The 25616-nt window shown below is 35.3% G+C and overlaps 1 long non-coding RNA gene across 1 annotated transcript in view; it reads right to left on the minus strand.

The window, feature by feature from the left end:
• Window positions 1-22670: 22670 nt before the first annotated feature.
• LOC107697726 (uncharacterized) overlaps window positions 22671-25616 on the minus strand; it is a 3792-nt gene continuing 846 nt past the window's right edge. The window contains exons 2-3 of the long non-coding RNA XR_001635235.1: window positions 23755-23961; window positions 22671-22745 (exon numbers count right to left, since the gene is read on the minus strand). This is a non-coding gene — a long non-coding RNA (uncharacterized LOC107697726). The remainder of the gene's footprint in view (window positions 22746-23754; window positions 23962-25616) is intronic.

A 25616-nucleotide genomic window follows, 5' to 3' on the forward strand; every position in this document is an offset into this window, starting at 1 on the left:
CCTGCTGTGCTTGTTATTAAAAATCACACAACTTGTGAAACACTAGTATATTGTGTGCAATAGCTGCCAATTCCAGTGTGTCAAACGATCTTTTAATTAGTCCTTTTGCTTCACTTGTTGAGAGCAATTAAAAATGAGGAAGCTGTCCCACTGGTCAATCTCCAAACTCTCACCAAACACAGCGGCGCTCTGGGGGAAGTCATCGCACAGTTGGATAATGCAGATGTCTATGTCACACCCCAATTAGAGTGATCTCACATTCCTGAAGGGTGACAGTCTCATAGCGACTGCGTGCCAATCACATTTTGTCATTTCTATGACATCATTTCACAATCTACATCGCGGCATGTGCCAAGTGATCCGCTGAAGTCTAATCTGCATCCTGCTCATAAATAAACTGTGTCAAGCGAAATTTTATTGCAAGCTAAGATTGATTGTGTTGTTCGAGTACAGAAGCCTATAATTTGGACTGTAATCCCTATAAATCCTATCGTAATACAAATAAGACCAGTGCTTTTTATACAGGCGTTTGCCCAGAGCCCTATACGAGCGCTGCACAAAATTAACCTGACAAACAGGAATTTTTAGGAGAACTTTAGCTGTTCCTAACATGCCTGGTGAGATCACATATCCCAAGGACTGTCAGACAACATCCGGGGTGTTCCAGTAGGTGAAGGTCAAGAACCGGGCGATAACAGAGCAGGCAGAAGGGTCACATGGAATTCCACTTCTTCATTACAGTTTCTAGAGAAGATTAAATACCTATTGACTGGCATCACAACGGACAAAAGTTTGATCTTAATGTTTTCCCCAGTTTCCAACTGCTTTGTTTGATGAAAGAATGTAAAAATACCCCATAAGTCCCGCCGTACGAGGCTGTTCCTGATGCAAAGCGCTTTGGGAGCTGCTAAAATTAAGCGATGTCACTTCTCAATGATACTTTAATGATACTGGAGCTCAATGAAAGAGTGGGGATGCTTTGGAGCATCTGCTGGAAATAGTAAAACACACACACACACACATCCAAATGACAGAAACTTCCTTTGTCCCTGCTGCCACGAGGACCGTGGGGGACGAGGCCGGTCTAATTAAGTCAATCCGTGGGGAGAGCCGGTGTCATTTCTACTTGGCATCAGCACTCTGGCACTGGCAGCATGGTTGGCATTGAGCATCTCAGAGGAGAGATGGAGAGACAGATTTGAGGAGAGAGATAAGTAGGAGACATGTAACTGATTTGGCACAAGTCGAGCGCTTTGGCATGTCTGTGGTTCGCCGGCTCCTGTCTCGCTCCATCTCCCAAGGCTCCTCAGTGTGTTTGAGTAAGCACTCTGTGTTTCGACAGCCCATGCCAGCAGAGCTGGTACAACATGTCTTAATAGAGTCAACAGAAACGACAACGGGAAGCCTGATGATCGGTCAAAGAAGAACATCAATTAAAAAGTCAATAGATTGAAACCAGTTGCACTGATTTTTAAATTCAGGGAAACAACTGGCTATGTCAAAGAAAAAAAATAATGGTGCAACCTTCTGCTTTTTTTCCATTCTCACAAAATGTGTGTTTTCCTTGTTGCAACTATGACGCAAAAATGTGTACTGTCATGACAAATATGTATAATATTTATCCTATAATATTGGCAAATCTAGAATTCAATTATGAAAAAGAAACAATTGAAACTATTGATTTTCAGCTCCATCTACTGAATTGTCACCAGACTCACCACAGAGACAATTTCTTTACAATCTGAATGAGGCTTGACACAACATGCTTGTGAAGAAACTAATTTAAAAATAATAATAATAATAATAATTAACTTTTCAATTAATTAAAATTATAAAACTCATAGCAGAAAAAAAGGTTCTTCAAGATGAAAGATAACTTGGCTGAAATGTTTTCATGAACATCTGATGTGTTAAAAAGAAAAAGTAGGGACAGATGTGAAACAAAAATGCACCATTACTTCTTTACGGACATAATTGGACAAATTTCTAAATATATAAATCATACATTCAAAATATAATTTTAATTTATATGAAGATTTTAAGGGTAGCGAGTGATAATGTAATGTCATATGTTTGGTCACAATCTGCATTTTAAAAAGCGCTATATAAATAATGCTGACTTGACTTGACTTGGTGAAATACAGAGAAAAAAATTATCAATTTTTGTTAGGAACATTCTAGTGATCATCAATTAATTTCAAAACTAAAATATAGCTAATAATATAAAAATACCAATTATTTAATTAATAATACATTTATAATAATAATTATTATTATTATTATTGGCAGGTAAATTTGTGTGACATGTTTTTTCCAATGTCTCAAGAATCAGTGAACTTTTTAAAATATATGTGTGTGTTAAGAATTGCAACATTCACTTGTTGAACATTTAATGAGGGTTTGCTCATGTTAATAACTGCCCAGGACTGGTTTTAGTATGAATGGCTTCTTGTGGTAAACTAAGTTGGAGGATTACAAAAAAGACAGTACAAATTAATTTTACAGATTCTAAATAATATTTGTTAGTGATTACATTACACAGAAATGCATGAATACCTTATGCCACAGCGCACAAGACATCCAATGCAGGAAGTCAGGATGATGCATATTCCCTCTGAAAGAGTATTAATAAGGGTGTAAGTAGGCTTGACCCCAGAGTCCACTCATATGGTATCTACCCGATGCTGAATGAAGTCGGAAAGGGAGGGACGGCTCCTGCCAGCCTGATAACATGGGGGTGTTGGGCAGGGTGAGCAGGTCGAAGGGCTCAAGGGCTAAAGCAGGCCAGCAGCCTGGTGGATCGCACTAGCCCAGGGAAACAGGGTGGCACGGCCGAGGTGCTGTCCAGCGGGAGATGACAGGAGCAGACAGGATGTCACCGGCAGAGCGCCTGCCTTCATCCCTGCATTCCTCCTCAGTCTGGCAGCTGGCCCCGCTCAGACACAATGTGAAGAGACAAGCCAGAGATGTTCTCTTTTTCTAAATGTCACATGAACTCGCGCAACACAAATCGGATGGAGAAAATCATGGCCTCTGAGTCCTCGTGTCACATTTTATGAGTTCACGCATTCACAAATGCCTCCGTTTTCAGTGTTTTGGGGCCTGTCGACTCCTTTTTCACATCTACGCTACAGTCGCTACAGGTAGAATCTTGCCCGCAAGTGCTTTTCAAGGGTTCCTCCACAGTGGGAGTAGATGATAGCTTAAACTGTTTGTAAAACTGAGTGCTCATATAAGATAAAGACGAGGATGAACTGAGCTAAGTGGACAGGTAGGTCTTAGGCACCACTGTAGAATCCAAAACACAGCTTTATTCTAATAAAATTAACTGAAATGTACAAAAACCACAATATACTGAGGTAAAAAAAAAATGTAGCCTCATGTTCATTTGGGAATATGCATTACGCTGGAAACTAAAGCTGCACTCACACCACCCAACCACTAACATGACAATGTCTGCTGGTTTATACGCTCTCATAAAGCGTGCAAAATTTTCTCAGGATCCCTAAGGCTTTCCCTGCCAGTGGCATGAGGTTACACATTTTAATGGAAATGTTTTCCTTGGGTACCACTCTATCCTCATTTCTATTGCAAAGAAATTTGTCTTTGCATCCCAGCGCGTATAAAGTGGTCAATCACTGAGGTAAGGAATGATTAATTTATGGCTCCTTCCTGCCTTCCCCATATAGCTTCCAGGGGAGCTATATGAGACTTTCTGGCAGGACATACCACTGACCTGGATCTGTTACTCGCTAAAAGTGCTCAACAGGTCTAAGGAAAACTGTAATATATTGCATACATATACAGTACTTTGCTGCCACAACAATACATTTTGTCAATTTGAATTAATCATAATTCTAATAACAATTCTTATAATGATATCTTCAAAATTATAATAATTCATAATTATTATAATTATTTTGTATGTTGATTTTTTTTCCTAATGAATAAGCTGAACTATATTTACAGGCTTACAATAAACGCATCATGGACAAATCTCAAGTACCTCAAGTAATAATAAAAATAGTTTAATATGGCACTATTGCGAAGTGTCAAACAACAAACAACATAAACAACAAATATAACAACATATTCAAGATCGGCACCTCCAGAGGTTAAAATGTTTTTTACTGTTTGTTTAACTTGACTGAGAAGTGTTCTACCGACAGTCTCAACCTTGAGGTTTTCCTTACTTATCATGGAGGTGACTGGCGGGAAATGAGGTTTAATGAAAGAATTCATAGGAAGACTTTAAAATAGCACTGTGTTTCTGACATGTTCAGAGGTCAGCACCAAAGTATTAAGTATATTATTAATTATGCTGCATGTTGAATTATTGGCACTCTTCTGCAGTCAGGTGAGGCAAGCTGATCAATTTACCCTAACATCAAAGACAAAACATACCTTGCAAATCTTATAAAGGGGGATTTGTCACATTAATGCAAGCCTTGTGAATAAAATTGCACTTTTAATATACTCTGGTACTGTCTATGCTGTAATAAACAAAATATTATGAATACTGCTAGTAGAACATTTCTAAATGAAGTAATACCAAATTTTGTTTTTAGATTCATTTCATATTCTTCAGCTTTCACAGAATTTGGAACCAGTAAAAAGTTTGAAATTCTTTAAAGTAAGTGCACAAATAACAGATTTTTCTCCAGTATTAATATTTCTCATTTCTATATCTTGGTAATATTGGTATGTCTAATCTCAGACCTTGACCTTCTCAGCTGGATCTAAAGCAATCAAAATCATATGTCATCATTTTGAAAAAATTATCTTTAAATGATATGCAGTTCATTGATGTAAAATATTTAGAATTATTTATGCCCTAAAAGTTTCAAAAACAGAGCTACAAACATGTAGATGTAAGATAATCAGCTAATATATTACACCTCATGTTGACGATTAACATTTCCTGAAGGTTGAGTACTTCTTTTCACTGGCCATTTGCTGAAGAAAAACAAAAATGACTTAAGACATTCAGATCCTATTAATTACTGTATATTTGGCACAATGTTCAAGTACATACTGAAACTACAGATCAGCAATTTACACAAGAATGTGTCTGATAGTGTGTGCGATGTGATATTAGGGGGGTATTTGCGGGCATTTGACTGAGTTAGAGCCACGTGTTCTTTTGAGACTGCAGTTTGAGTGACAGTGTAAAGGACTGTTCATTAAAACATTGTGATTGTTCTGGTTGCTATAACTCCCAGCGCTTCATCTTTACCTGAAGCCTTCAAGGACACAGCAGTGACACAGACGCTCCAGCTACAAGTTACATGGCTTTAGGCCAGATATCTGCTGTGTTCTGTTTCTGTTTGTGTAGATTCAATTTGACGTCTCACTCCATTTTTCTCTCGTTTTCTGTCTCTCTCTCTCTCTCTTTTCTCTCTGCTCTTTGCACTCTGCTATATTTTAAGGTTTCTTCTTGTCAAAAAGTAGTCACAGACAAAGAGTATTTTTCCCTTGGTGGCTTTTAATGGGGAAACTTTTTTTTTTGTTTACATGGTTTATGTGTACAAAGTTTCTTCACTTCACTTGTTTTATTTATAAACATAATATAAAATATTAAATAAAATATGAATTTTTATAAATTCTATTAAATGAATACATGCATAAATATGATTATTCACATAAATAATAATTCAGCTGCTTAAACACATGTAGCCATCCTGTAGTACAGCTGTATTTATCATTCATTATATATCTATTGTTACAGATATTACTATATGCTATTATTTATATATTTTCCCCCATTTTTCTTAATTTAACTAGAGTTCCAGGCTAATAATATGAATGGCCATAAGGCGTTCAGCGGTGTGCCTCTCAGACTGGTTGGTTGTGCATCTTTTTCTTCCACACTTTTTCCTTCCACTCAACTTTCTGTTAACATGCTTGGATACAGCACTCTGTGAACAGCCAGCTTCTTTGGCAATGAATGTTTGTGGCTTACCCTCCTTGTGAAGGGTGTCAATGATTGTCTTCTGGACAACTGTCAGATCAGCAGTCTTCCCCATGATTGTATAGCCTAGTGAACCAAACTGAGAGACCATTTTGAAGGCTCAGGAAACCTTTGCAGGTGTTTTGAGTTGATTAGCTGATTGGCATGTCACCATATTCTAATTTGTTGAGATAGTGAATTGGTGGGTTTTTGTTAAATGTGAGCCAAAATCATCACAATTAAAAGAACCAAAGACTTAAACTACTTCAGTCTGTGTGCATTGAATTTATTTAATACACGAGTTTCACAATTTGAGTTGAATTACTGAAATAAATGAACTTTTCCACGACATTCTAATTTATTGAGATGCACCTGTATATATCTCCATTTCACCAAAAATGTCACTTACGCCCTTCTGGTTCTCACCCCTCGATAAGATCTGCACCTCCAGAAGAAAAAAAAAATGCACTGTTTGTAATTTTTGGTTTAATGGGAATTTGTGAGGCAACAAGCTGATGACTTCACCTAAAATCTGCCAAACGGCGATTTGTCACATCAATACAAGGCTTGTGAATAAAAATGTACTTTTTATATACTCTGGTACTGTATATGCTGTAAAAAAAAAATCTAACGAATACTGCTGGTAGAACATTTCTACATGAACTAATACCAAATTTTGCATTTAGATTTATTTCATATTCTTCAGCTTTCACAGACTTTTGAACCAGTTTGAAATTCTTTAAAGAAGTGCACAAATAACAGACTTCTCTCCGGTATTAATATTTATCATTTCTATGTATCTCTATAACATGCCAAAATGGTAATATTGGTATGTCTAATATCAGATCTTCACCTTCTTGACTGTATCTAAAACAACCAAAATCATACATCGTCATTTTGACAAAATTATCTTTTGATGATATGCAATTCATTATTATAAAATATTTAGAATTATTTTTGCCCTAAAAGTAAAAAAAAAAATAGGACTACAAAAACGCAGATGTAAGACAATCAGCTCATATACAGTTTTTTCCATCTCATGTTGACGATTAACATTTCCTGAAGGTTCAGTACTTCTTTTCACTGGCCATTTGCTGAAGAAAAACAAAAATGACTTAAGACATTCAGATCCTATTAATTACTGTATATTTGGCACAATGTTCAAGTACATACTGAAACTACAGATCAGCAATTTACACAAGAATGTGTCTGATAGTGTGTGCGATGTGATATTAGGGGGGTATTTGCGGGCATTTGACTGAGTTAGAGCCACGTGTTCTTTTGAGACTGCAGTTTGAGTGACAGTGTAAAGGACTGTTCATTAAAACATTGTGATTGTTCTGGTTGCTATAACTCCCAGCGCTTCATCTTTACCTGAAGCCTTCAAGGACACAGCAGTGACACAGACGCTCCAGCTACAAGTTACATGGCTTTAGGCCAGATATCTGCTGTGTTCTGTTTCTGTTTGTGTAGATTCAATTTGACGTCTCACTCCATTTTTCTCTCGTTTTCTGTCTCTCTCTCTCTCTCTTTTCTCTCTGCTCTTTGCACTCTGCTATATTTTAAGGTTTCTTCTTGTCAAAAAGTAGTCACAGACAAAGAGTATTTTTCCCTTGGTGGCTTTTAATGGGGAAACTTTTTTTTTTGTTTACATGGTTTATGTGTACAAAGTTTCTTCACTTCACTTGTTTTATTTATAAACATAATATAAAATATTAAATAAAATATGAATTTTTATAAATTCTATTAAATGAATACATGCATAAATATGATTATTCACATAAATAATAATTCAGCTGCTTAAACACATGTAGCCATCCTGTAGTACAGCTGTATTTATCATTCATTATATATCTATTGTTACAGATATTACTATATGCTATTATTTATATATTTTCCCCCATTTTTCTTAATTTAACTAGAGTTCCAGGCTAATAATATGAATGGCCATAAGGCGTTCAGCGGTGTGCCTCTCAGACTGTCAAATTCAATGACCAGAACTAAAACACAAAAATACAGATTTCTTGAATTTATGATTAGTTCATTACGTTACAGATTACTTGCTTAAACCCACTTCATTTTAGATAAAATCGTCTACTCTTACTAGATTGATGCATGTATTTCTTTTTTTTCCCTCTCTCTTCAACAACAGCCCAAACTGAAACTGGCTCTATACTCCACACAAGGACGGCTGAAAGTCAGCGAGTGTGTGCTGGAGTCGGGTGTCACATGAAGTCTACATTGTGGCAGCTATGTGCAGCGGCCTGTGGCTCTGGCTGGAAGAACAGGCAAAAATAGATTGAACATGCCGGTGCTGTGCTTGTTCCATTGCTTTGTGTTTGTTACTTTTTTCCCACAGTGTTAGACCGAGCTGGGACAAAAGGAGACGCAGACTGCAAAAAGGTGCGATTTTGACAGATGAATCGGGCTGGCCGAAGGGGAGCCCAAACGAGACACTAAATCAGGACAGAGGGAAATGCAGAAGAGTGGGTTTTAGACTCTCTTCATACCTGAACTCATCAGGGAGTCTGTGTGAGCGATTATAGGAGGATCTTTTTTATGGTTGCTATCAGGGGTGCCTTTTGAAATAAACTTGTGCCCTTCAAGACTATGCACTTCATCTGCAATAAACAAATTATATCACAGCATAACTATGTTCTATAAAATATTGTCATATTTCTATGGAAAAATAATTAAAACAATTTTTTTAATTTAAAAGTGTTTTCAAGTACAGCATACTTGTAAATTAGTATTTTTACATCACATTTATATTATATTTTATTATATTATATTTTACAGAATATATATATACTGTATATATATATATATATATATATATAATTATTATTTGTGAATACATAACAAACATCTGTAACACTTTAGTATAGGGACCAATTCTCACTATTAACTAGTTGATCATTAACATGCCTATTAGTAACATATTGGCAGTTTTTTAGTACTTATAAAGCACATATTAATGCCTTATTCTGCATGACCATATTCTACATCCCTACTCTTACCCAATACCTCAACTTGCCAACTATGTTACAAACTATTAATAAGCAGCAAATTAGGAGTTTATTGAGGCAAAAGTCATAGTTAATGGTTTATTAATAGTGAGAATTAGACCTTAAAATAAAGTGTGACCCAAAAGTCATTTTGAAGGGTCTGTTCAGGTAGCAAAAGCAACAACTTCATATTTTCAATTAATACGTTTTTCTAAATAAAATACAAATTTGTGGAGTCCGACTCCTAAACAAATGTTTGGAAAGTGGCACATCATGAGGACATAACATCTAACAACATTCTTTCATCGCTACAACTCTACACTTATATTAAATATTTACTGACTTAAAAAATGCTGTGTGGTCAATTATAATTTTAAATTTTAAATAAATAAAAAACTCTACTAAGAAAACAACTACACAAAAGTATGAATGATTGATAAGCAATCACATAGCAAGTTTTCTTAAATGCATATTAGTCAGAGCACCCTTTGACTGCTCAAGTAAGTGCTAAAGAGAGTTCAAATCATGTCCTAATTACCGCCCAGCTGTGGAAAGTAGAGCGCTCTGATTTGAATTTGCCCTGCTTCTGAAATAGCTCCCTAGATCCAATTCAACATTTCACCAGAGCTGATGGGTTTGTAATATTTAAAGCCCAAATCAGGTGGAGCTTGAGAGTGGAATGAAATGTAGAAAAAAAATAAAAAGTGATAAAAGTGAAACACAAACATTAATGTAAAAATACACACTTTTATTATTTTTATATTTTGGCTAGGTTAATTTCATGTAAAAGCATAACTTATTTTTTGCTTGATTTTGCCTCACGGCTTATCTGCTCTGTTTCATAATTGCAATGGGATGAGGTCCACAATGTAATATAAAAAAAAAAACTTTGCATCTAAGTGATTAAACAATCATTCAGCTGTTTACAATAAATAAAGCAACAAGAAAATGAACCGCAAGCCTCACTGCTTTCAAAGCATGTGGGATCTGTACTTTGACATTTTATTAGTAGCAGCAGAAATAAAAATGACATTATTCTATAAATGATTTTTTTTTTTTTTTTAATCCTCAACTTTTAAAAGAGATTTTTTTTTTTTTTTGAATCCTCAACTTTTAAAAGATGTTGGTCCATTAAACCACTGCAATTAAGTTGCTCAAAACTCCCCCCTCATGTCATTAACTGCAATATCTAATTAAAACAAAAAAAGGGAGTCATCTTTGATTGATAGGATCTCTTTTTACTATTTTGCATTTTAATGTTCATTAATAAACTTTTATTGTTTGGCTAATTATAATACCCCCTTTAGATAATGACTTTTTGCCTTTTGTTGTAAAGTGCACACAGCTACATATGGAGAGGCTGAAGCTGATGAAGCAATGCTTTACTTCTCATTTAAAATATTAAAAATAAACAATCGTTTTTTGGGGGTTTATAGTTGTTTAATTTGCATGAGAAACCAGAGCATTCCTTTGAAACTGATATAAATCAAATTTCCCTTTTCATTTGGCTTTTTTTTCAGTATCAACTTTTTCTAATGCTTCATTCAGCCCAAAGGACAAAGATAGCTATTCAAAGCCATTATTAACTCACCAGTCAACAACTATCATCAGTCATCAGCAGTCATCACTCTGAGCACACTATGCATATTTAGAATAAATCATGCATAATATTTGTCTATGAACAAATAAACATTGAGTTTAAGGTAACACTTTACTTGAAGGGGTGTGCATAAGACTGACATGGCACCTTCATAGTTATGACATGACACGTCATGAATATGAAGGAGGTTTTATGCATGTTTCTGACAACTGTCATTAAGTGTCATTCGCTCATTTATGTCATTTTTAATGCAAATATGACATTATTTGACCTAACCCTAACCTAACCCTACCCCTACCCTTACCCCTAACCATAGCCCATAACAAAGACATCTCAAACAATGTCATCTTTGCATTAAAAATTACATAACTGAGCGAAAGACACTTAATGACAGTTGTCATAAACATGCATAAAAAACCTTCATATTCATGACATGTGTCATGTCATGATTATGTAGGTGTCATGACATGATTATGAAGGTGTCATGTCAGTCTTATGCACACCCCTTCAAGTAAAGTGTAACCGAGTTTAATTATAACAATGAGTTTAATTCACAAATAATTGCATGAACTATTTCATATTTGTACACACAAGAGGTCATCTCACAAAAAAATACTTCTCACATCTAATTCACAACACATACATACGCACATGAATTTGTTCTTAGCCTTGTTCTAATATTAATATTCTAAATTATTGACCATATGAGCACACCCAAACCATAATGGATTTCTGCACAACCTCTCCTTAACCTATCATTTTAGCCTTTACAATGGCACGCGCTGTATAGGTCTTAGACAACTCAATTGTTTTATGGTGTTTTTGCCTTATGAACCGCTGGCTGAACGTCTGATGCATAAGGCATACAAAATGGCAAACATTTCAGGAATTTTTTAAGTTGTTATCAGGTTGAATTCTACAGGATTTCCAGGCACTGACCTGCACCTTTACCTCTAAATAAAGTCGTCATGAAGCCAAATACAATGTTCTTGAATGAATAATTTGTTAGATGCATGCTGGCCTGTTATTATAGGGACATCAACTTTACATTTTCACACCCCTAAACATGATGCCAAGCAAAACAAACTGTGACTGGTTGCTTTACATGTCGGTCAGGCGGCCTCTTTGGCGGTCATTGGCCAACAAACGCTGCTATGGAGTCCAGACCTTCTGCCGCCAGTCTGACTGAGGTCTACTAGTGAATCATGATTTGTTTGTGAAAACATTCATATGCATATCTCACACATTAATTGGTGAATGAGACCCATTGTTCTGTCAGAAGCAGTGAAAGGAGGACTAAAACATCAGCCTTTGCAACTGCCCTTCCAACATAATAAATATTTTGCGAGTATTAAACTACTTGCATCATTTTGTAAAATGAGAGAAGGGAAGAAAACAAGAGAACGGAGGGCCCAGTGGAAGAGCAGATTGATCAGGGCTTGTAATGGGGCAGTGATAACCTTGTGTAATGATATGTTGCTGTGCTTGTGATTCCTGTGCTGGCCGTGGCCGCCGTGCATGATGGATCACAACGGTGAGCTGATAGTGCCATTACTCACTGACATGCGCACCTGCCTGACACCCATCCCCTCTGGACACAGCAGCCCCCCAGAACCCGGCCCACTGAGACACTCCACTGGAAATTCTGCAGTCCAGCAAATCCCACAAAGTTCTCCCCGTGCCTCTTTTGTAGGACGTTTTCCTTTTTCTTTCTCTTCACCTAATGTTTCCTCTAGTTACAAGCGCTGTTTGTCTCTGTCTAGTGAGAGTTTGGGTATTTGACCTTTGGATTTTCAAAGTAAACTTTAAAGTGTTTCTCTTACAGCATGGAAGTATTACAAAAAAATCAGATTCAAAACAAAATTAATCATATTTGATTTTTCAGTGACTTGATTAATAAGCTTTTTCTTGTTGTGAATTACAGTACAGTAACATGAGTAGTGCTAGAATAGAAAACACTCCCATGTGACCCTGGTGTCTCCAGAGACTGTCGCTATATCTTCCTGAATTCTCTGATTAAATTTCACCATCATCTTTAATACGTGCATCTGCAAAAAAAAATAAAAAATACCACTTGCTACCACAGAAACCAAGCCCTCCGGCAGATGCATGTCCAAATCACATGCTGCTCAAAACTGCACTATCATCCACATAGCATAGCTCACATTAGATTCAAATTATATATATCTATATTTAGATTACCACCATCTATTTGTCAAGTTCAGCTTTAAAAACACAATTCAAATTAACAATTTAATAAATCTCAAAAATGAATATCCATTTTTATACTTAAATTAATCACAGTTTTTTTTTCATACTGTAAATTAAACTCACATTAACATTTAAAACAATTCATTTTAGATTGACATTTTTATATTTATCATTTATCAGCCATAACATCATTATTGTCTTACTGAGGCAGAATTTTGGTGAGAATTTTTAGGATTTTGTTATTATCCATAAATAAAATCTAAATAATTTAAAAATGATCTCACAGCAAAATGTAAAAAATTATGACCGCCAGGTCTCTCTGTAGCCTGTAGTTCAGAGGACCATCATGACAGAACCGCAGTGATTGGCCTTTTACTCTCACGACGTGCGCCCCACCAGAGCACTAGTGTCGGGCTAGCAAACGTGTCAACCCTCCTGATAACTGCACCCTACTAGCCACCCAAACCGCAGTGACCCCTAGCCTATCAATCACCGCGGGGCCAGCACAGAGAACCTGCCTCCCCTGCCACTGGATGATGGAGGAGGGAGGAACTGGAGCTCCATGCATATCAGCCGCTGCATTTGTAGCCCTCCAGGAGAAGAGCAGGTGAAGGGCTGAGAAAAAGAGTGAGTGTGCACATGGGAGTGATAAAACACTTCCCTCTGCTCCATCCTTTCATGCAGATGTTTCCGTAATTGTTTTGTCTGTCTATTCAAGTAAGAGATCACATTATTAGGAAATATTGTCTTTCTATGGAGAATGTCAGGTTATTCAAATGAATTTTTTAAATAATTTCTAAGAAAGCAACATATAGCTACCACCCCTTATAAACACTTTACGTGAGATATATATCACATTTGCCAATTTGAACTTAAATATTTTATTACATCAGTTTCAGATGTGAAATATATACACACCTTGCTGTTGAAAGCATATGAAAATTGTGACAAATTTTGCCTTAGCACTGTAGGTACTGTAGTACAGTGAATCTACACTATTTCACTTTATTACCTTTTACCACTTACTTGCCATTTATAAATGTCATACTGTGTAGAAATATTGTAGGGGCAACCTTTAAAACGTGTTTTAATGTCACTATTCATAAGGATTGTATGATCTCTGTATAACATCAGTCTTTAAATGCAAGAATATTATGTACCTGATATATAATATATAATTATATAAAATATACATTTTATATAAAATATATATAAAATATTAAATATATAAAAATTATATAAAATATATAATGTACCTGAAATATACTTGTAATAGTTCCACTTTAGCACAATCAAATATACTTCAGTATATCTTTAGTTGGACTTCAGCACTACTTCCGCACAATTCAAATGCATTAAGTACAAAATTAGTTGTTCCAATTTAGCAGACTTTAAGTATACCACTTTAGGACACCAAAAGTACAATAGCAGGGTATTTTTATTACGTACATAAATATGTAAATGTATTTGTAGTGTACTTCCAGTATGCATGAAATAAATTTATTTCAAATACATTTTAGTATATTTACTTTTATATTTATTTTTCACACATTTTGCTATTTTCACTTTGACTTTCAAACAAGCCTCTTAAGAAAATAGGAATGTATGTGTACTTAATGTGATTTGTGCTCATAAATCTCATAAACTAAGTCAATTTAATTGTACAAATTTGTTATATGTGTATTGCAGGTGAAATGTTCTCTTATCGATTCCTGCATACTTTCAAAGTAACTGTAATAAAAACCATTGACAATATAATTTAACACCCGCATTCTCCACCAAAAGAGCTTCACTTAACTAGACATCTCTTCTCCAATTCGTGGCATTTATAAATGTCAAAATATTGTGCACATCCCTCTTGCTTTCTCTCTGGCAGTGTTAAGCTCGCAGCAAGCCAGATGAAAGGTGGATTACACTTTTTTGATGGAAAGCTGGGAAAATTACTCAGCGGAAAAGAAAACTGCTGGCATGCCATCAAAAACTCATCCAGAAGAATTACCACATGACTCTTTACCACTGACTGCCAAGAGAGGAAAAAAAGGCTTGACTGTAAAACCGTAGGAGTGTTTTGCATGTCTAAAGGCACACACTACAACTGCGCAGTTACATCAAACACTTGAATAAGCATGCATTAGTATGCTTGTTTTAATCTTGGATGGCTCTGTGCTATTTCCAGCACCAATTGTGAAAATGTCAAGTGGTGAAATTGAACCGGGTTGCAGATATCTGTGGCTGTCACAAATCTGTCTAAATAGGTTCTGACTGTTTAAAGCGATTCCAGTGAGAGCCGTTTACAATATTGCCTATTGACTGCTCAAATTACAACTGTCAGTTTAACTAAAATATTATTTGACTTATTTGGATGACTTTGAAAGTGCATGCCAGGGTTGACGTTGCTCTTAACATCAAAATAATATCTATTTCAGCTTTTATAACAGGAACGGTGCTAAAAGGAAGTGACAATTGTCGAGGTACCTGTAAATGCAATTCTCAAAGACTAGAAATGCACTTTGATGGGAAGACTGTCGGCACAGTTTTGCCGTTAAGACTATTAGCTTGTTCTGAATGTGCTATCTGTTTATGAGAAGTAAAACATTTGTGAATATTTTTGAAACAGATGTCTGTGTTGATTGGATTTGCTGTAGAAACTAACGTATGACTGCAGAGAAATTCCAAAAGAGTGAATAGCATGACACAAATTGAAGTTTAGTGGCTAATTAGCTTTAAATGGGCCACTTAATTGGTCTCGAATGCAATGAGAAAAACATCCATATTTCACTTTGTCTTCATTAACGCACTGGAAAGTGCTAATTTGATTTATAATAATGAAGGTAAATAGCAGATATTTATTTCTTGGCCTAAAACATTTTACTGAAGCATTTAGCAAGATAAACTGAGGAAACAAACATGTAAATATTGAAATGAAATGTTGCCATGTTGAGCACACGGCTCACTGATGAGACTCTATATTCTCATTAAGCCATTAAAAGTAAAACCTTCACAGAATGCACAGCTTTTTATCCTGTCATATATCATTTACCTTATGACGGTTCTGGAAATTGATGCAAGACCAACAAATGCAATTATATTGCAAAAAATTGGTCATGAATCAGAGATCCAGCAATGGTAGATGTTCAAGAGGAAAGAGTTTGAGTCAGGAAACAGCATTGAGCTGTGGAAGGATCACAGACCGGCCCTCTTGAAGATGGCACCTGGGGGATTCTGGCCATATGTTTAAGCTGTGTCTTGTCCTACAAAGTTAGTGCGCCCTTCATCATGCTTCGTCAAAGAGGAGCTTGGCTGTGACATAGAGAATATGGGCTAGCGGCGAGAGACGAGGTATCAGTTAGGTATCGCTCCTGGCTGCTTTTAAACGGGGCCAACCGCTGCACTGATTATGGCATAATTAAAGCAGTAAAGCCGGGAGATTATCCACCTGGTTATGGGCTCAAGTCTCTTCACTAATAGGGCAAATGAGAAGCTCCAGCTCGCAGGTTCGGGCCAGCCGCATGGCCAATTAATGCAGTTTATTGGAATCTGTTAAAAGCATTAAGTGAAGACAAGAGCAGTAATTCGTCATGTTTAAAGGCAGGGAAATTAAATCATAGCAGAGATGAGCATAGATAAAGCAAAAATGCTCTTTTAGAGGTTACCTGTTTGCAAGCTGTGTACTTTCGGGCAACACACCCCTCCCCTCCGCGAGTCTCCTGGTGGACCACTTTCATTCTCCTTTAAGTAGGTAAATTGGAAATAATTGCCTCAACCATAAACAGAATTTGATTAAAGGACAAAAGATACCTGTGAGAGCATATGAGAGGGAATTCAATTGGATTTGCGTAACTGCTAAGTGTGGCAGGAGCTGCAAACCTACTTTCTCATTTACCCTCACTGGCAGCTGCGCTCAGCACTGCTGGAATCCATGGGACAGTTTTTAGGCTGGATTTTAACTAAATTAATTTTTTTTTAATTGTGTTATTTATTTATTTTTTTTACAGCATTTACTACATTCTCTATATATTTATTATGCACATTTAACATTCTAAAATTTGTATGTTCTCTTTGAGCTGCACACTGTATGTGCTTTTTAACATGATAACAGAACCATAATTTCACACAAAACTACATTTCTACTTCATCTCCCTTTAATCTACACTATGTTCTCCTTGTTTCTAAGCATTCAAGTAACTCAATTAAGCACCAGCAACAATTCTAATCTTCAATCAAATATCATTACGGCCTCACTAAATGAGCAAAAACTTCTCCCAAGAATATCTTTTTCCCTTTCTTCTGAAGGAAGACAGCTACCAGGCAGCTAAAATTTTGGAAATTCACAAAACTAGGATGGAAACAATTTACAAGCTTTTCATTTGCATAAACATGCAGCCTTGTCAAACAAAAATGCTTGACTTTAACCACAAACATTCTGAAAACAATGCTACATTTTTGATGGGAAGACATTTTTTAACATAGTAGTAAAATTCAAAAAGACTGCCCTGTCATAACTCAAATAAACAGGGAATTTGAAATGCATACAAATCCTGCAGACAAAAAAATGTCATGAAAATGCCGCTGTGTCAGCATTTATGCAACTTTAGCAACTAAACATAACAATTAAAATTAGTTCTCTCACTCACACAATTATGGAGGCATGAGTTTTATATTGTAGGCAAAACGAGTTTTGAAAGTGTTTTGAAGAATAGAAGGACAAGGCACATGCAGTGTATCATTGTGAAAGCTTGCATATTTTCACTTTAATTAATTTTCCAAGGACAAAAGACAGGAGTTTTGCTAGACTCCATAAATTATTATAAAAAAGACAAGAGAGTGGGATCATCCTCTTAAACAACAGTTTTTGCTCTTTCTGAATTTCTTTTGCAAAGGTGCTTTGGAAAAAATGTACCATTTCATGGTAGGGGGAGCCATCTGCTGGTCATATTCAACAATAGATTTTCCAAAGTGTCTTTCATTTTCATTGAACAATATATGTTTGCTTATATTGTATTTTATATATAAGTGAATTATGTGCCATGCATATTAAATGCATAAGCATGTAAAGAAACAAATCTTGTAATTTGTCATTCAGTGGTTCAACTTTGTAATTGTATACTGATAGTCTAACCCTAATGAAGATTCAAACTCCCTTTATGGATGCACCTAAACTTGAATGTTTGTATTTGTGTATGTATATGCACAGTAAATGTGAGTATGTTTCTCAGTTTTTGTTTCCCTCCACCTACATTTGTGAACTAAAACAAAGAGTTGGTAACTTAGTGGAAAGTGATGAATAGGTTTGCTGGCGCCATCACTCGTACAATGAAGGTGCCAGGGCAGGGTGCAGAAATGTTCAAAGTCATTGTTCCCCTGGAGACGGGTCAGCGTATTGGTCAAAGCCTGATGCGACTCTACTGTGCTTTATCCTCATGTGCACCCGAACACCTCCACCCACAGCCAAGCGCTGAGGATTCTCACATTTATTTCCAGTAAAATCTCCCTCCCAACTGCAGCGTATGCACAAACATCTCCTTGATGTTTGCAATGCGTCCTCTGATGTTTACCTGCATAAATAATGTCTTTGGTGTGCCTTTGTAGAAGAGATCATGTGTGTAATGTTATTCTGAATCTGGTATATATCAGTAAAGTGATAACGTATCACGACATGGTCCCATGCACTGTACGTTTAACTTGGCTGGTCATTTAAAAAGACACTTGACTGGGTAAAAGCGTGTAAAGTAATGCAAACAGCCTGGTCTTAAACCATAACACACCGGCAATAGTGAAACTGTGCAGTTTTTATCTTAGACAGCCATTTATGATCCTTAAAATGTACTTTTATTGATGTAACCTAGCCAGGTTGAATAGATCTTTGAACTGAATAAACAATGTTAATTGAGATATTACCAAATTAAGCACATTTTAATACTACATGATAAATGTTCTTACAGTCAATAATATATGCTGTCAAAACCTGTTTTCAGCTATTTTAATCAGTGGATGTACAAATCATTTGTTTGGTATATAGGCTACATGCATCACTTATTATCACAAAATAATTTTTATAGAAAAGTATATATCAAAAATATATATTTTTATATAGAAAATGATAACAGATAGATAATATAATAATATAACAGATCATATTTATATAAAATAATAATATATAAAATATATTAATAATATATAAAATAAAAATATATTTACAATATATACATATAAGTTGTTATCATTGTTAAAACAATGTATTGAATAATTATGTACATTTTTAAGGATTCATATATCCATTTAAAAAACACAATATTGCAGAACTATAAAAAGAACCACATAGTAATGTTTAATAAATCTAATGCAATTGAAACATCATTAGATATTGTAATATCGTCAAATTTACAAAGATTCACACAAAAAAATCCAATTTAAGTCAGTTGAGTGGTCTAGTTATCGATATTAATCTTCATGAATTTTGTCTCACTTGAAAAGTTGAATCTGAGGAACAGAGAGCGTGAGTGTATGCGAAACTGTCAAAGACACGCCGAGCGCCCTGAGAATCCCCACGCAAGGCACACCTTATTAAACACTGCCTGATAGGGTCAATAGCCCGCTCTCCCAACACCACCCTAGAACAATTTCAATTTTAATAGCTTTTACTATGTATTTCACAGGCAAGCCCCCATTGAAATAGAGCCATCAAAAAGTCCCGCCGACAGATTCAAGCCCGGGAGCTTGGCGTAATTATCCCAGCGGACGCGCGCCTGTGTAAGGTAGTTCAACCTCGTTCATCATCTCCAGCAGGCCCCGGACTCTGCCTGCTAATTTCATCCCCAGGATTAGCTTTGCTCACTTGTCTATCTTGTTATATTTCTTGAGGGTGAAATATCGCCTTCCACTTTTAATAAGGCTGAGCGGGGCCACGCACCGTTGCCTGCGCGCGGCATACGCGCGGAAAAGGGGGCAGAAGGGGAGCAAAACTTTGCCGCACGCTCTTCTGGGGAGTGACCGGAGAGAAAGAGTGAAGGTGAAAGCGTATGCCTGCGATACCTGCAGGGCAATGCAAGCTGTTTGCTCTCTGAATAGAAAAGAAAAAGAGGTGTGTGGGAGCTCTGGGCCGTGCGCGCTGATACACCTCCAGAGAATGCTCGTGCGCACCGAAATTAGCAGACGTTCGCGAGGCGGAGAACAAGCGTGACATCTTATTAAACTTGTGGATCAAATCCACGTATCCTCAGATCATTTGCCATCCGTTTGTCACCTTCACCCTCCACCTCGCGCGCCCTGTGCTTAATTACAATGTATTGTGTTTAAAGGGGCAATTAAAGCCATCACACCAATGGCGTTTTGGACTTTAATTACCCATTGACAATAAGGCTAAATGCTGCTATGTAGGATACTTTTAATAGCTTACAGTGCACCAATTGACGTTTATTTTTGCTCTTTGTTTTAGAACATAAGCAAACACTTACAAATAACTGCTAACCTGCATTAAGGAAGGCATTATTAGAAAATGTATAATGCATATCAGTAGTTAATGCACATGTAAATCTATTAAACATTATACTAATGTTTATTTTTATAGAGCAGTGGTTTTCAACCTTTTTTGGCCCCACATTGTCCAACAAATTTATTTTTAATATTTGTTTTATTTTTATATATGTTTTTAATATTTTTTTATAAATAGAAACTGGGAAACAAAACTAATAGAACTGTATTACTATTTTTTAAAGATTATTCTATTTTATTAATAACAATATGCATTGTATTAATAATAATATATTCATTTGAACAATTTTTAGTCATCCTGCAGCCCCTTTCTGGCCCACTATTATTTTGCATACTGTATTATTCCATTTTGTTGTGGCAGTGACCACTTAATACAATGAATTGTGTCTCTGCAGGCAAAAGTTAACTTAGTTTAACCTTAAAATAGGTGGACCGTGTTATCAAATATGTGCCTGACAGTCCAGGCCAAAAGCTTGAGTAAAAAACCTAGACCTAATTACATTCGGATCACAGTGACATGAAGTATTTCAAAACACTGCTAGCTATTATTCTGTTTCTGCTCACCTTGAAATATTCAAAAGCTCACATATCACTCATTCATCGGGCAGAAAAATTGAAAAGAGAGACGGCAAAATATAATTAACCTTGTTACAGCCAGGTCAAACAACCGATTGTTATTCGTTTCATATGACAGCGCTTTGAGGCAATATTTTCCCAGGGAGACTCACGGCATATGACATAAATTGAGATAAAAATGAAAACAAGAAACCTGAATTAATACTACTGTACTGTATCAAATAAAAAGCTTCTTGGCACCTGTGAGATACCCTTAAGCAGTTTAGAGGTAAATCGCTATTGAACCAGATCCTTTTAGCTACTGGAGCTTATTGCTTCAGACTTTCATCACAGAGGCCGGCTAACATTTGATACTTCATCATCTACCCGTGGCCTCACAGGAGCCACTGAGAACACCTGACACACACTGCTTACGGATACAACATCTCAGTGTTAAAATGAAGTGGATTTATAACAACAATATTAATATTTTGATATTTAGATATAATATTCTTTATACACAACATTAACCATTGTAGGATTGTAAATGTGCATTTTGTTGCTTTAACAAGGAATCCCAAAAGTCATGAAAATGCATTATTTATAATCACAATGTACCCGATCATTAGGTTTGTTGGATCAATTCATCAATGTTATTCATTTAAATTAATTACCATATTTGAAATAAATGAATGAGCAAGTACAAACTGGTAAGAGCATGATTAGACAGTGTTATTGAACGTTTCTCTCTGGTGGTCCAGACCTGATCTGGTCTTGGTGTTTCCTGCTTAATTAAGACTCAGCTGTCACATTGTGCATTACTTCTGCAACCCTCTTGTGAGTGAATTGCCTCCGTCCATTAATATTTACAGCCTAATATCTGCAACCCCGAGAAGCCACAGCACTCAAATTATATGTCAGATAATTAAAAGAATAATTATGAATGGTCAGCAAGGTATGATCCATATTTCATAGATGACTGTGTGTTTATTATCCATTTTTCACAGTTTAAATGTATTTTGTATGCAGATAAGCACAGGACACTTTTTAATTAACCGTGAGGGGCATTATGAGCAACTTTGTTGTCAAATATTTTGTATTTATCATGCATATATACTCAAAAACAGGTCGAATTATGGGTTAATATATACAATATTTTATAGTATTATCATAATTTAATTATTTACTATCATAATTTATGAATAATAATGAGAAGCATTTTATGTTTCCTTTTTATAGTTTTACTCACTCAATTAATTTTTATAAAAAAAGGAAATGAGTTTTGTGACGCTCTTGATGACACATAAGCACAGGCGTATGAGGTCATCATCATCATTTATTCTTATATTACACAAATGCTATCCATCTTAAAGATGATTCCGTTAGTATTCAGTACACTCCATACTATCCTATACAATGTGCCGCACTTCCCCTCTCACATAAAGACGGTCATTAATTGAATCACATAATTTTCCTCCCTGCCTCCCACAAAAGGCCATTTGCAACTTCAGGTGTGGCGGGATAATAGGGGATGATATTTCTATCCAACAATGCCAGGGGCAGACTCTGATCATTTTCTCTTCTGAAGGTTAAACTTAGATAACCTGCCTTTGGCATTTAATCAGCTACTTGTTAAATACTCTTTTGGTAATAAAATAATTTACAATTTTATTGCTTCTCAAGTAAGGCTCTTTTTAAATGGATTTAACGACTTTGTAAAGGCTTTGCTGAACGCATCCCTAGTTAAGATAGTGTGTAAAAGCCTAATTCTAATGATATGCTTTACAGCTTGCAAAATCGCAATGATATTCATTCAAATGACTTTGGTAATCACTGTGCGTAAATTAGAAATACCTGTCCCGTCGGCAGACGTTTAAAGGGATAGCATCCCACCAGACAGCATTCATCGCTATAAAAGTCTGTGTGGTTTCTAGAAAAGGAATAGAGACATATGAGTGTTTGCACTTTAAAATACAATCCTTATCGAATTTAGAGATATCATGAATGCATTACTTTATGATAACTAGCATTTATCAGTCTGGGTTATTGTTAATTTTACATTTACAATATTTCAAGTTGTATGAATTAAAATTAGCCTGTATTATGAACAAATATGAATTAACTGTATTTATTCATTTACATTAACCTAGATTAATAAGCAATTAAAATTGTTGTTCATTTTTAGTTCATGATACCTAATGCTTTAACTGGTCCTAATTTTAACACATCCTAGTATATATTTAACATTAGCATTAAGTTTTCAATCATATTTAATGCATTACTTTATGATAACTAGCATTTATTAGTCTTGGTTAATGTTATTTTACATTATACAAAAACATTTTTAACATTTCAAGTTGTATGATTTAAAATTAATGCTTTATGAACAAACATGAATGAACAATATGTATTCATATTTAATAAGTTACATTAAGCTAGATTAACACATGCTGCAAAAATTGTTCATTTTAAATTCCTGATACATAATGCATTAATTAATGCTAATTTTACACATTGTATATTTTTAACATTTCAAGTTATATAAATGAAAATTAATGCATTATGAACAAGCATGAATTAACGATATTTCTTATTTTACATTAACTTAATAATAATGTAATAATTAAGTAATAAATAAATGCTGTAAAATTGTTGTTCATTTTTAGTTCCTAAAAATTTTCATTTTCATTTTCAAATTTTCATTTTACATATACTAGTACATTTTTAATGCTTTATGCTAAATTAATGTATCATGAACAAACATAACAATATTTATTAATTTACATTAAAGACTTTATTTATTTGAACCTTATTATAAAGTGTTGCCAGATTAGACAGTTGGCAACATTTAGTCATTTTGGGGGGAAAAGTCCTGTACAGTGTTGACAACACATTAAAAGCTGGAAGTATTATTTGGAGGGGGAAAAAAACGCTTTCACCTTCCAACATTTTCTTCTGAAGACTTGATTGTCTGCCCTTCAGACTCCAGATATGGTCATGCTTCCTGTCCACTGACACCCATATAAATGGCCTTATTATCTCCCATTGGGGTGGGGGAATCTGGTGTGGTCTGGTCCAATGAATCACCAGCAAGCTCTCCTTTTTTTGGCCAGGCTCCAGCTCGTTTTCTCATTAGGTTCCAGTGCCTGTTAATGACAAAGTAACAATAACTCACCTGGATTAAAAGCCTAAATCTGCAGTTGAGTGGCAGCGTGACCAGCTAATGAGGTGCATTTGGGTAAATTGTTGACAGTGCTCTTCAAGGAGAAGGAGGGGCTATCTTTAATTTACCAAAGCTATGACAACAGCGGAAAGAGCAAAGTCAAGCAGATGAAGATGAATACACCAGTTGGGTCCCCGGGAACTTCTGCAATAGTGCATGACAACCTAAAATGCTCTTGTCACCAATGAGCGTCACATTCGCCTGTGGGCACTTAGTGGGGGAATAAGAAGCCGTCAGGATGACAGATTGCCAAAGACGGGGACTTGTGGGGAAAAATGAGAAATGAACATTTGGTGGCGGCAGCACACAATGGCTGACAGTTACGTGATATGCTCATGTCAATTTAATAATTCTGTCACTGGGCGAGTGCAAAAGAGGGAACGTATGAGAGAAATCATTAACTTCATACAGGCCTCCATATTCTGTGAAGGGTTACGTTAGAGCAACTCTTTGGAGATTTCAAAAACAACACATTGTTTAGGCCTGGGTTTGCATGTTTCACATGTCAGCGTTAAGGGAAGAAATGCAGCCCATGTGAGAATGCATGAAACTCATTGTTCAGGAATGTGATGTGCCTGAAGATTACTTGACTTCCTGATTAATTGGTCAGAATCTAATAATCTGCAGACAAGCAGCATATCTCAATTTGTTTTGAATAATGCTGTCATTTTATACGGCAACCAACTTAAAATGACATTTTAGTACAATTATTTTCTTACAGGGTTTTTTCACATGCTGAGGTGCATTTCACTGCGTGTGTATATTAGCATGTGATTATTAAACCAGCAATATCACAATCCAGATTAATTAAATTACAACAACACATGATTATTCTTTCATTCTTTCATTTAGACAGATTTTACTCTGTAGTCTCAGCTATTTAGTGGGAGCTTGAAAGTTCGGAAAAGATAAAAGAAAACAAAGACAAAAGAAAACATTGGCCAATCAAACACAAATTGTGTTGTAACTGAATAATTATGTATACTTACATGGTTTATAAAAAATAAATAAATTGTGTAAAAAAACTGTTTAATATTACGTCATGTTACCTCATGTGTTAACTAATTTTAATAAAAAACTATATTGTAAAGTGGTAATGCTATAGTCTCAGTTATTTAAAGGGACCTATGTTTGGATTGGGAAAATATTAGGCTACTGTTAAAAGAAAAGAAAAGAAAAGAAAAGAAAAGAAAAGAAAAGAAAAGAAAAGAAAAGAAAAGAAAAGAAAAGAAAAGAAAAGAAAAGAAAAGAAAAGAAAAGAAAAGAAAAGAAAAGAAAAGAAAAGAAAAGAAAAGAAAAGAAAAGAAAAGAAAAGAAAAGAAAAGAAAAGAAAAGAAAAGAAAAGAAAAGAAAAGAAAAGAAAAGAAAAGAAAAGAAAAGAAAAGAAAAGAAAAGAAAAGAAAAGAAAAGAAAAGAAAAGAAAAGAAAAGAAAAGAAAAGAAAAGAAAAGAAAAGAAAAGAAAAGAAAAGAAAAGAAAAGAAAAGAAAAGAAAAGAAAAGAAAAGAAAAGAAAAGAAAAGAAAAGAAAAGAAAAGAAAAGAAAAGAAAAGAAAAGAAAAGAAAAGAAAAGAAAAGAAA

The sequence above is a fragment of the Sinocyclocheilus anshuiensis genome, unplaced genomic scaffold, assembly GCF_001515605.1.
Source record: "Sinocyclocheilus anshuiensis isolate Anshui unplaced genomic scaffold, SAMN03320099.WGS_v1.1 scaffold446, whole genome shotgun sequence".
Taxonomy (NCBI): Eukaryota; Metazoa; Chordata; class Actinopteri; order Cypriniformes; family Cyprinidae; genus Sinocyclocheilus; species Sinocyclocheilus anshuiensis.